At 33.5% G+C, this 14,407-nt stretch overlaps 1 protein-coding gene across 5 annotated transcripts in view; it reads right to left on the bottom strand.

The window, feature by feature from the left end:
* The window catches only part of LOC139516983 (uncharacterized), an 81,102-nt gene that overhangs the window by 65,413 nt on the left and 1,282 nt on the right, over positions 1–14,407 (bottom strand). The gene's annotated exons all lie outside the window — the stretch shown is intronic.

Raw genomic sequence — 14,407 nt, 5'->3', positions numbered from 1 at the left:
AAAATTTCTTGCTATTGCACAATACTGTGCAATTGAAGATTTCTTGCTATTGCTGAGTACTGTGCAATTGAAAATTTCTTGCTATTGCACAATACTTAATATAATAATTTTGGATTCTGATTTGGACCAACTTGAAAACTGGGCCCATAATCAACAAGAGGCTGTCACAAAGACAGCAAACCGGATTTATTAACATTTATTTGTATCCTGCCAATATCACAAGAACCATAACTGATGAACGGTGAAAGTGAAAATCGTCAATATCAAATTTGACCTCCATTTTGTCATCAGTATCAACATATTAAAATTTGAAAAGCTTAGGTTGAATGGTTCATGAGTAAATGCACGGACACGACTGGAAAAGCCATTTTTCAATCTTTAAAGAACAATAACTCCTGAACGGTAAAAGTAAAAATCGTCATTATTGAACTTGACCTCCATTTTGTCATCAGTAACAACATATTAAAATTTGAAAAGCTTTAGTTGAACAGTTCATGAGTAAATGCACGGACATGACTGGAAATGCCATTTTTCAATCTTTCAAGAACCATAACTCCTGAACGGTAAAAGTCGAAATCATTATTGAACTTGACCTTCATTTTGTTGTCTGTAACAACATATTAAAATTTGAAAAGCTTTGGTTGAACGGTTCTTGAGTAAATGCAGGGACAACATTTAGATACCGCCCGCCCGGCCGCCTGACTGCCCGCCGTACATCCCAAAATCAATAACCGACATTTTTGTCACAAAAATCCGGTTAAAAATCTAAGTACATGTTTAGATTCAGCATATCAAAGAAGCCCAAGAATACAATTTTTGTTAAAATCAAACTAAGTTTAATTTTGGACCCTTTGGACTTTAATATAGACCAATTTGAAAACGGGACCAAAAATTAAAAATCTACATACACAGTTATATTTGGCATATCAAAAAACCCAATTATTCAATTTTCGATGAAATCAAACAAAGTTTAATTTTGAACCCCGATTTGGACCAACTTGAAAACTGGGCCAATAATAAAAAATCTAAGTACATTTTTAGATTCAGCATATCAAAGAACCCCAAGGATTCAATTTTTGTTAAAATCAAACTAAGTTTAATTTTGGACCCTTTGGACCTTAATGTAGACCAATTTGAAAACGGGACCAAAAATTAAGAATTTACATACACAGTTAGATTCGGCATATCAAAGAACCCCAATTATTCAATTTTTTATGAAATCAAACAAAGTTTAATTTTGGACCCTTTGGGCCCCTTATTCCTAAACTGTTAGGACCAAAACTCCCAAAATCAATCCCAACCTTCTTTTTATGGTCATAAACCTCGTGTTCAAATTTCATAGATTTCTATATACTTATACCCAAGTTATAGTGCGAAAACCAAGAAAAATGCTTATTTTGGCCCCTTTTATTGGACTTCAACTCCCAAAATCAATACCAACCTTCCTTTTGTGGTCATAAACCTTGTGTTTCAACTGTTTGAACAAAAACTCCCAAAACCAATCCCGACCTTCCTTTTGTGGTCATAAAGCTTGTGTCAAAGTTTCATAGATTTCTATTTACTTAAGGTTTATGTACCCTTCTGTAGCCATTTTTGTACGAATTTTTCAAACCTCAAATGTATCAAAACTTCAGATATAATGAATAATAGAGATAGGTCATTTAGTACATATTCCAAGGGGAAACTTGATGCAAAGCATTATTTTTTACTGTTTCATTGCATTTGATAGAAAAAGAGGACTTTGTGGCAAATAAATCAAGATTTTTATAGAAAATCCACAGTCTTTAATACAGAGATTTTTGTTCTAAAATTTGAAACATAAATTACTCACTTGATTTTCTATGATGTGCTAGTGTTTATTTTTTACAAAAAGTTCTAAGCAACCTGTAAATTCCAAAACACTTCGTGCTGAGTTACTAAAGTCGAGCGCAACCTAAAAGGTGTACTTGATTTTGACCATATTTATATTTGTTTTAACCAATAACTACATTTATAAACTTGTTTTAAGGAAATCAATGCTAGCACTGCGTGCAATAATCCTATATCTATCAGTCATCAAATTGCCAAATATGAGAGTACAAGGATAAAGGCTGTGGATTTTCTATAAAAATCTTGATTTATCTGCCACAAAGTCCTTTTTTTCTATTAAATGCAATGGAACAGTAAAAAATAATGCTTTGCATCAAGTTTCCCCTTGGAATATGTACAAAATGGCCTACCTCTATTATTCATTATATCTGTAGTTTTTATACAATTGAAGTTTGAAAAGTTCGTACAAAAATGGCTACAGAAGGGTACATAAACCTTAAACTAAAGTTATAGTGTGAAAACCAAAAAAATGCTTATTTGGGCCCTTTTTGGCCCATAATTCCTAAAATGTTGGGACCAAAGCTCCCAAAATCAATCCCAACCTTCCTTTTGTTGTCATAAACCTTGTGTTAAAATTTCATAGATTTCTATTCACTTTTACCAAATTGAGAGTGCGAAAACTAAAAGTATTCGGACGCCGACGACGACGCAGACGACGACGCCAACGTGAAACCAATATAAGACCAAAAAAATTTTCAATTTTTGTGGTCGTATAAAAACCAGGTCTACACAGGATAGACAGCAACACCGGAATCAATGGGATTTAGGCCTTCAAAAGTTAACGAAGTTGATTCGGCAGACATAAAATTAAAAAATTTAAGGTTCCGTTACAGTTTAATTAAAGCCAGCCTCCAGTATACACTTGCGTCTATGAACGCAAGTTGATAGTTATATTGGTACCGTTACAAATGTTTTTTCTCGAAATTTACAAGCAAACGACTGACTTATTATTATGCAAACGGCAGAAAGAGACTAAATCAAAGCTAGATTTTGAAATCATTAAGATTTTATATTCGTGTCAATTTACGCTTGCATGCATGTGTATACGGTGGTAGTATGTGATTTTTTTGGTGTGTTTTGAGTTAGAAATAATGTACATGTACAAGTTGGGAGACAAAAAGAGTGAGAGAGAAAGTTGCCTGAGGGGCATATTGTTCACATAATAGGTAAACAAGTATATCGTCGCTGGGCTTCTAAAATGTTGTAAATTACAAAATTTTCAAGAAAAAAATATCTCACAAATAGGCTTTGAAAATTTTGACAAAATGCATGCTTCCAAAATGTTGTATGTGAACTTGAACATTTTTGTAAATAGTGAAATAAAAACTTTGACATTTCTGGATTATCGAAGACCTTAAATTATTTTCACAGAAATAAAGAAATGTACAATTATAATTTTCCCATAGCCATTCTACAACGATTTTCAAGTTTTCATACAACATTTTGGAAGCAAACTTTACAAACAACTGACATTGGCAATTTTGTAATATGTCTTATTTCATACATTTTGATTGGTCTAACTGTATGCTATTTGTAATACCAAAGATTTCCTCCCGCCCAGACCATTGGTGTCAAAAAGTATTTTTAGCCAAAAAAGTCATATACGACATTTTAGAAGCCCAGCGACGATATACATGTTCAAAAGAAGTGTTTTTTTGTAAGGATAAATATTTTATAGATATGTACATTGTCGGAAAATGTAAAATGTGTTTGTACGAGCTTTAGACACATGACGAAAAGCAAGAATCGCCTAGCTTTTCACTTGTTTTGTAGTGAGTACAAATACATTTTATATTTCTGACAATGTAGAATGTAGATAATTTCTATATTTTTTTATCCTACAACACCCCAACACCCCCCCCCCCCCCTTTTTTTTAGGGTGACTTGCGAATAGAAATATGGTCACTTGGTCTTTTTCGTCTGGCAGTAAAACGCTTGCCAAAGTGGTGCGTCTGTTTGGCTGTGCGGGATGTATCAAGTTTGCAGCCACGTCCAATTAGAATGGGGAAGTTAAATCTGATCCCTCGTTTTTTCTGTCACTATTCTATATATATATACCCTCATTTTCCAGTGTCAGTTCAATCATCATCCATTATCCCGGATGGCTTCTTACAAAAACTACCTAATGTACTTATTGTTACCTTGTTCTCGTCAACATTTGCCACTGGACGTTAAGCAACAAAAAATCAATCAATCAATCCTACAATTTACACCCGCCACTTGAAACTACAGTTGGTAAATTTTAAATCATTGCCTCTAATTTTGTCAAAGAAATTGACATAGTTTAAAAGCTGACAGCGAAGACGGTCAAAAATGAACAGTTACGCAAAACGAAATATCTATGTTACTGCATGCTCATTAAGGAAGTGGGGTATCACCAAAAACTAAAGACATCAAGAAAATCGTGACTAATGCTAATTGGACGAGTATCTTTATACTTCTACTTTGTAGTTTTCAGTAAACGTTGGTCCCCTTAGTTGGAAAGTTTGTGTAGTATAATTATTAGTCTCTTAATACATATTTAAGTCTGAAAACTTTGTTCTTCTTGAGAAAATTCAAACCATAATGAAATAAGGAGATGCCATAAAATTGCCAATTACTAGTAATCAACTTTCCACCAAAGACTAAATAAATGACAACCAGATGCACAGCTTTATACAACCACAGAGGTTGAACCCTGAACAGTTGGGGCAAGTATGGACACAACATTCAAGCTGGATTCAGCTCTAAATTTGGATTGTGATTAAATAGTTGACACAGCATTATGCTGCATAGGTTTCTGACACAGAATGAATGTGGTCTAATGAACTTAAAATTTATTTTTTGCCTTTTAGCAATTCACTATGCTGTTGAATATTAATCCTCTCAAAAAAATGTTTGAAGAAATTTTCTTTTTATTTATTAAATCTGAAATGAGAAAAATTGAACACCCCCCCCCCCCCAACCAAATTTTTTTTTCACATGTCCTTTTCCCTTATTCCAAAACTGATCTCAATTCAAATTTCTAATGGAGTTTGTAACAATAACTAATCATTTAAATACATCATAAAATATTAAAATGTAAATAAGTGCTTGTTATCACTGAATGGTAAAGATTGTTTCAATTTATCAGTTGGTAGTAAAGTATTATTCTGGACAAAGAAACATAACTCCAATCGAAAATTTCTTGCTATTGCGCAATATTGTGCAATTAAATATTTCTTGCTATTGCGCAATACTGTGAAAATGAAGATTTCTTACTATTGCGCAATACTGTGCAATTGAAAATTTCTTGCTATTGCACAATACTGTGCAATTGAAAGTTTCTTGCTATTGCACAATACTTAATATAATAATTTGGGATCCTGATTTGGACCAACTTGAAAACTGGGCCCATAATCAAATAAATAAGTACTTGTTTAGATTCAGCATATCAAAGAAGCCCAAGAATTAAATTTTTGTTAAAATCAAACTGCGTTTAATTTTGGATCCTTTCGCCCTTAATGTAGACCAATTTGAAAGTGGGACCAAAAATTAAGAATCTTCATACACAGTTAGATATGGCATATCAAAGAACCCCAATCATTCAATTTTTAATGAATTCAAACAAAGTTTAATTTTGGACCCCGATTTTAACCAACTTGAAAACTGGGCAAATAATAAAAAATCTAAGTACATTTTAAGATTCAGCATATCAAAGAACCCCAAGGATTCATTTTTTGTTAAAATCAAACTAAGTTTAATTTTGGACCCTTTGGACCTTAATGTAGACCAATTTGAAAACGGGACCACAAAAAAAGAATCTACATACACAGTTAGCTTCGGCATATCAAAGAACCCCAATTATTCATTTTTTTATGAAATCAAACAAAGTTCAATTTTGGACCCTTTGGGCCCCTTATTCCTAAAATGTTGGGACCAAAACTCCCAAATTCAAACCCAACCTTCCTTTTATGGTCATAAACCTTGTGTTTAAATTTCATTGATTTCTATTTACTTATACTAAAGTTATGGTGCGAAAACCAAGAATTATGCTTACTTGGGCCCCTTTTTGGCCCCTAATTTCTATACTGTTGGGACCCCAACTCCCAAAATTAATCCCAACCTTCCTTTTAACGTCATATACCTTGTGTTTAAATTTAATTGATTTCTATTTACTTATACTAAAGTTATTGTGCGAAAACCAAGAATAATGCTTATTTGGGCCCTTTTTTGGCCCCTGATTCCTAAACTGTTAGAACCAAAACTCCCAAAATCAATCCCAACCATCCTTTTATGGTCAAAAACCTTGAGTTTAAATTTCATAGATTTCTATTTACTTATACTAAAGTTATGGTGCGAAAACCAAGAATAATGCTTATTTGGGCCCCTTTTTGGCCCCTAATTCCTGAACTGTTGGGACCTCAACTCCCAAAATCAATCCCAACTTTCCTTTTGTGGTCATAAACCTTGTGTTTAAATTTCATTGATTTCAATTTACTTATACTAAGGTTATTGTGCGAAAACCAAGAATAATGCTTATTTGGGCCCTTTTTTGGCCCCTAATTCCTAAACTGTTGGAACCAAAACTCCCAAAATCAATGCCTACCTTTCTTTTGTGGTCATAAACCTTGTGTCAAAATTTCATAGATTTCTATTTACTTAAACTAAAGTTATAGTGCGAAAACCAAGAAAATGCTTATTTGGGCCCTTTTTGGCCCCTAATTCCTAAAATGTTGGGACCAAAAATCCCAAAATTAATCCCAACCTTCCTTTTGTGGTCATAAACATTGTGTTAAAATTTTATAGATTTCTATTTACTTTTACTAAAGTTAGAGTGCAAAAACTAAAAGTATTCGGACGACGACGACGAGAACGCAGACGAAAAATCTCGGACTCCCCGAGACTTCACGAGATTTATGGATTTTGGTAGAGTCTGACTGAAAAACTATTGGAAGTCCTCAATAAATAAACCACATAACTCTATAATCGTTAATAAATACAAGTTTTGTCATTTAGAAGATATATTTTGTCATATAAAATTACTAAAATAATGTGAAGTATTTTATAATAGTTTCGGAATTTGTAAATCATCGCGGCAATGGCTGCCATTTTTTTATTACCATGTTTGCATTCTGCACAGTTCTGTGATGAACTGCTTGCGATTTTAACAAATTTGAAGTGACAGAATACAAGGTTGATACACTAGCATCACTATAAAACTAGTTTGAATAACATTTTACTGATATTATCAGAAATTTTTAGGATAATAGTGAGTCCATTTTAGAGACAAAAAAGTTGATTAGAAATCTTTTATTTTGCTTTATTCTTAATCCTTAGTCAATTTGCAGTTAAAAACAGCCTATCTGAGCATTATGTGACTTATATTAAAAATTTCACAGCTCAATTTAAACTGACTGTAATGTATGACTTTAATAGAAAATACTTGAAAATTTCATTTTGGGCTACAGGAACATAAACTTTCAATATCAAGATCATTGTTTGCTGATTTGTTTTGTTTGTTCTACTTCTTTAAAGACTTTCAACAATTTTTGCAATGAATTTAGAAAAAAATCCAAGGTATTGAAGTGTCAAGGAATATTGACCCCCCTTTTTTTCATCTGGTATCAGTAAAGTACTACAAATTGATCAAAAGTGCAGTCAAGGTCATTTAACTGTGTTTATTTACATCAGTTAATAAAATTTAAGATATAAAAATTTCATTTAGAATAATAAATGGTGCTTTTGTGAGTTTCTGCAGTGCTTACATTAGGCTATGCTATCTGCCAAGTACATAGTATGACGCAATGCTATAAGGGCTAAAAATCAAATAATTTCATTAAATCTGCATGACAAAATTTTGTTAGGGGTAGTAAACAACTTATGTTTCAATGTTTAACACCACAGAATAACTTTCTGTGCATTTATAACATTATTTAGGACATTTTTTATATAAAAGCATATTGTCAGGATGGGAAAAGCTAAAAATAGCACAAACTCAAGTTTTAGGCTCTAAATTTGAAATATGTGACATTTTGCCCCCAAAAAGATTGAAATGTGGCTACTATTATCTCAAATGATCAGTTAAGACAAAAAAAAACAATTGTTTTCTGATTTTGATGTTTCACCGCATTTTGCTTAAAGAGACAAAAAAGTTGATTAGAAATCTTTTATTTTGCTTTATTCTTAATCCTTAGTCAATTTGCAGTTAAAAACAGCCTATCTGAGCATTATGTGACTTATATTAAAAATTTCACAGCTCAATTTAAACTGACTGTAATGTATGACTTTAATAGAAAATACTTGAAAATTTCATTTTGGGCTACAGGAACATAAACTTTCAATATCAAGATCATTGTTTGCTGATTTGTTTTGTTTGTTCTACTTCTTTAAAGACTTTCAACAATTTTTGCAATGAATTTAGAAAAAAATCCAAGGTATTGAAGTGTCATGGAATATTGACCCCCCTTTTTTTTCATCTGGTGTCAGTAAAGTACTACAAATTGATCAAAAGTGCAGTCAAGGTCATTTAACTGTGTTTATTTACATCAGTTAATAAAATTTAAGATATAAAAATTTCATTTAGAATAATAAATGGTGCTTTTGTGAGTTTCTGCAGTGCTTACATTAGGCTATGCTATCTGCCAAGTACATAGTATGACGCAATGCTATAAGGGCTAAAAATCAAATAATTTCATTAAATCTGCATGACAAAATTTTGTTAGGGGTAGTAAACAACTTATGTTTCAATGTTTAACACCACAGAATAACTTTCTGTGCATTTATAACATTATTTAGGACATTTTTTATATTAAAGCATATTGTCAGGATGGGAAAAGCTAAAAATAGCACAAACTCAAGTTTTAGGCTCTAAATTTGAAATATGTGACATTTTGCCCCCAAAAAGGTTGAAATGTGGCTACTATAATCTCAAATGATCAGTTAAGACAAAAAAAAACAATTGTTTTCTGATTTTGATGTTTCACCGCATTTTGCTTAAAGGTGTCATACCACCAATTAAAAGTCCCTATCTGTTCAACCAAATTTTGCAATTTTCGCAGCTTTCTAAATATTTTACCTTAAGTTTAACTTCATAGAAACTAGGTATATCCTGAATTGTACAGGTGTCACCTTTCTGCATGCCAATTTTCAACATACATTCAAAATCATATAAGAAAGCAGAGAGCTTCCGAAAGGAGGTACCACTAAAAATAACCCCTGGTTTTCTGGAAATCTTAAATTAGTATACTATGGAGCGCATTAATCCTCAATTTTTAATGCAAACTCATAGACAGGTAAATTTTGGCTCAAAATGGTCTTAATATATTTCTCTTTCAACAAAACTTTCATTTCTGCAAATTTGTTGTTTAGTTTAGGTGAACAATGACATCAAATGCACTATTTTTTGTCCGAGTAGGCCTACTTTCACATACGTTCTAAATTTGAGGGAGTAATTGGTGGTATGACACCTAAAGAGACAAAAAATGGGATAACTATTTTACATCCAAGCTGTTTTAGATTAGACGAAAAACCATTTATAATTCATAAAATCTAGTTTAGAACGCCACACAACCATTATTATATACTGTATATATTACTATATGATGTATACCCTTTATGACCCCCTAACACGATGAGTAGATATCAAACAATGTCAACTCGCCCCACTAGCCAATCGGCCCACACTATATCGCCACTTTATGAAAAAATCGCCCCACTCTTGTAACCGACTCGCCCAACTTTAAAAAAGTGTAAAATCAAATTGAACAATCAGTCTGACAACTCATTTATCTAACGAAAAGGGTTTAAACCCCACTGAGTAAAGGCCTGCCAACTCGCCCCAGTTATAAAAATTTTTGCTTCCTTTAAGTATGTTAAATTTCTAATAGTTCGTATCCAGTCGTCCTGGTGAAGTGGTATGTGTCGTGGCTTGATATGCTTAAGGTCTTGAGTTCGAATCCCACCATATACACTGGATTTTTTTCTACGTGAATTTTGATAGATAGTCTTCTCCGTATAATTATTTATAAGTTTTATACTGGATTTGACATTCCCGCCAAAATGTTACGGACAAAGGAAAGCATGCATAAGAAAGAAACTTAAACTGGGGTGATCTGGTAGGGGTGATCCGGCTCAGATCACCCCTGTTAGAACAAAGGAGCTGGGATGTAACATTGATGACAATAAGATGAGTTAATCACTTGGGCATTTAAATTCAATTACATCCCAGCTCCTTTGTTCTATTACAGGGGTGATATGAGCCGGATCACCCCAGTTTGAGTTTCTTTGTTTTGCATGCTTTCTTTTATTCTGTAACATTTTGGCGGGAATGTCAAATCCACTATAAACTTGATTAAACTTTTAGCAAATCAATCCACGACACATATTACCACTTCACCAGGGAGGGGGTCTCATTGGGGGGTTCCGATCCCCGATCCTGCTTATTGTTTTGTCAGATTCCCGTATCCCGCTTACACTATGTACATAAGCACTTCTCATTTTTATGTCCTGCTAGACCTGTTTTCCCGTTTTCACAACACAATAGTTTGACTTAGGAGATAACTGTATTGTATTTTAAGCTCCGACAGCATCAATTGGGGACTTGATGGTCGCAAATTAAGTTTACTGGCGACACGTTAGCGGATAGAGTAAACAGGTATTTGCGACCATCAAATCCCCAATTGATGCCGTCGGAGCTTAAAATACAATATTATTATCTCCATTCTAATGAAACTGACTGAAAACAACGTTAAAACATGTATCTAAAGTTTGCCATATGCCGTCTGCGCTTGCGCGTACGTCTCATAGCATCAATTGTCAATTGATGCCATGTAAATATGTGACGTTATCCAATCAAAATGAACGTTACAAATTTGTTGCATTAGAATTTCACGTGTCACGCTTACAAAAAATCATGTCTATTGGCAAATGGGGCGAGTTGACATTGTTTCATATCTTTTCATCGTGTTCGGGGGTCATAAAGGGTATATAGTAATATATAAAGTATATTATAATGGTTGTGTGGCGTTCTAAACTAGATTTTATGAATTGTTAATGGTTTTTCGTCTATCTTAAACAGCTGGGATGTAAAATAGTTATCCCATTCAGACTTGGTGTGTCAGTGTTAGATCACCCTCTGGCCGGCCATCGGGGTGATCTTACACTGACGCACCGTGTCCTCGTGGGATAAATATTACTGAATAGAAATTTTCAATGGAAATGAACATAATTCAGTTATGGTCAGCTACACCTGGAGTATACATTGTACAGCTATCCTAAACAAAAGATTTGTATGTTTTTGAGTTCTAGAAAAAACAAGGCTTCACTTGTTCATGTTAAATTGTTGTTCCTGAAATACTTTAAATATTCACAAATATTACTGATCCAGTTTAAACATGCGCTTTTGTTAATTTCATCCATAAATTGAATAGAAAAAGGCATGTTTTAATTATTGTTCCTGAAATACTTTAAATATTCACAAATATTACTGATACAGTTTAAACATGCGCTTTTGTTAATGTCATCCATAAATTGAATAGAAAAAAGCAAGTCCCCTGTAAACTGGGGTTTTTTTTAACCCCAGAAAACTGGGATGTACTCTGAAAACATGGAATACCCCACTTATGAATTTTAACTTGAGCCCAACCTGTTAACCTAGGCCTACTTCGATTCCTCCAACTCGGGTTAACTCTAGTTGAAAGGTCAATGCTATTGCTAATGCTATTGCTAATGCTATTGGTAATGCGCATGTGTGCAACCGTTCCCAATAGAAGTCAAAACTCTTCCATCGAGTTGACTATTATAAAGGAGGTGAAAAAATTGTTTCTGCTGAGCATTAAAATTAAATCAAAGAGCAGATTACTCTGAGGGATACGATCGCCATTGTTTTCATTGACACAAGTATACATGTAGCTGGATACTATTATTTTCAAAACTAATGCAAGAGACGAGACAACTGCACATGTACAAATGTAATTTGTGTAATCTGAATAGTTACAAAATAGCAAATCCTGGATAAAAGTGTATGAACAATGTACTTAGGCCTATAGTGGGTTTTTTTTTGTACTATCAATTCCAAGTTTACTTTCCACAGCATTCACGAGAGAAGGTATTTCACTTCGTATCTATATAATCCAGGCGCGGATCCAGAGGGGGGGTTCCGGGGGTTGGAACCCCCCTTTTTTTTGGCCGATCAATGCATTTGAATGGGAGCATATAGTTGGAACCCCCCTTTACTCTGGGTTGGGAACCCCCCCCTTTTTGGAATGGCTGGATCCGCCCCTGTAATCTTATCACCTATTTTCCTACGTTAATTCTAGGAGGAACCCCATTCCTAACTCTTTAAATATTTAATTTCCTTTGGGTCAGTGGTCATGACTCCTTTTCGTACACATCCCCTCGGTTTAAATTGCGATCGATTTTAATATAATACGACGTTTATCGACAGAACATGTTAATTTGTATTGTATATTTTCATCTCTCAGAATTGACGGAATTTACATCGGGAAGGGAGACAACTCGAAAAGATAACATGGAAGACTCCATTTCACCTGAAGGGGTGTTGTAGGTAAAGCTCTACGATGTGGACTACATTTATTTTAATTTAAATGATGCATATGATTTAAAATTATGCAACAACAATAACCCTCAATAGCAGACATACATAGAAAAGATCCCATGAGTTTTAAATTAATCAATTGTTTGGGGAATCCAGAGCAACCATTCAATCTAATACCCCTTGAAGTCAGGAAAACTATACGCATGCGCACAATTACCTAAACAAACCCTGGAGCAAGAACGCGTATTCAATGTTAATTAAACGACCTAGATGGTTCTCTAATTGAAGTACAATATCAAATATCAGTTTCATATTGGTGACATATCTTAGGTCCAATACACAGTTATTTCGTAGTGCATTTCTTTTAGACAATAAATGAAAATTTTAAAAATCCCACCTGCGCTTTCTCAATAATATTTTTACAGTGTGTTGTACTACTTTTGGGACAAATTATATCAAAGTTATAGAAAACTTCATCAGCTCTAACTCAAAATAAGGCCAATTTTATGTTAAGGGGGTCTTGAAATCTTTTGACAGCTTCCGAAGTGCTAATTTTTTACCTTTTTCAGCTGGACCTAATCACTACTTTACATTAATATTTATGACCCAAATTTTTTTACACTGTCATTTCACCCCCTAACTTGTTATATGAGGCATAAAACATGGAGAAATAAATTTCGAAGGGGTATAACAAAAATTGGCAAGTAACACACTGTACACACTAAGGACTATATTCGTGGACAACGAAAATCAAAGGACGATAACTGTGTACTCGGACCATATAAGAAAAAATCCACTTCAGTTCTTATATGACAGAAATAGATTTATCGGAATTCAGAGAACTCTCACATTTTTATCAAAACTGGGGAATTCCCTCTGACGTGTTTCTAAATTTATAAAAACACTAAATATAAATACTGCTCAAACCTGATTTTCCGTGTTGTTAAAAACAGGCATATAAGTCAAGGGAAATATCAAACATAAAGATTATGAAAAGAACATTATAGGAAAGTTGTTTAAGTTCAATCTCTTTGTTAGTTTCTACCTTTGAAAGTTTCTACCTTTGAAAGCAAGACAATCATACGAATCTGAGATGTTCCTTAGTGATTAGAATAAAACGGTTGAATTGAGGGCATAGCTTGAGCCACTGGTTTGCTTGAAAGCAATCGTATCCCCCCAAATATTACATAGTGTTTCACAAAGAAAAGTTCTGATCCTTTTTGCTTTTGAAAAATAGTCAGGGGCGTAGCTAGAAAGAAACGATGTACAAGCAAGCACTGAAAAATTTTTGGGACCCTTTTATGCAGAAAAATGTTTTCTTTTCCGGTTTTCGTTCATAGGACGGTTAATATGAAGAAAGGTCTTATAAAAAATTTATGAATGTAGAACTATTAACATGATTAATAAATCTTCTGAATAGAGTAATACATAAACAACACATATTTGTGATACAGAATTTACTCAAAATTGTCCAAAATCTGCTCTTCTGGTCTAGGCAGAAACAAACTTCTCTATTACTATGATTGTCAATATTCACACTGAAATGCCGATGAATATGCAGTAATGCTAGTAACTGTCGTCGTTCATTGTTGATCGTACATTTGTTTTCAACATATGCAAAAAATTATGCGACTTTCCAATACTGTTTTGGCATGTTTGCAGGGTGATTGGCTCTGGTAGTCTGTTGACCACATCGCCTCGGCATACTTTGAACGATATCGAAGGGTTCTGATAATTCTAATGCCGATTGGTACATCTCATTCCAAACTGATGAATCGTACACTGTAAAATGTGCTCCAAAAACTACATGTCTTAGACTGAGTATTACAAATTCAAATCTTGTAAAAGGTACAAGTTATTGTCCGGTTTTGTCATAATCTCCAATAACACTTTTATTTTGAAACCAAATGCCGTTATTTAATGATATTTCATCATTTAACATGTTTAAAAATGTGACAACATAGGTGTTTACTTTAACATTCAATCTATAAATTTTTATTTTGCCATTTTTTTTGCATGCCG

This window comes from Mytilus edulis, chromosome 3, assembly GCF_963676685.1.
Source record: "Mytilus edulis chromosome 3, xbMytEdul2.2, whole genome shotgun sequence".
In the NCBI taxonomy this organism is placed as follows: domain Eukaryota; kingdom Metazoa; phylum Mollusca; class Bivalvia; order Mytilida; family Mytilidae; genus Mytilus; species Mytilus edulis.
The sequence above is the reverse complement of the archived record's forward strand: the minus strand, read 5'-3'. Positions and strand labels throughout refer to the sequence as shown.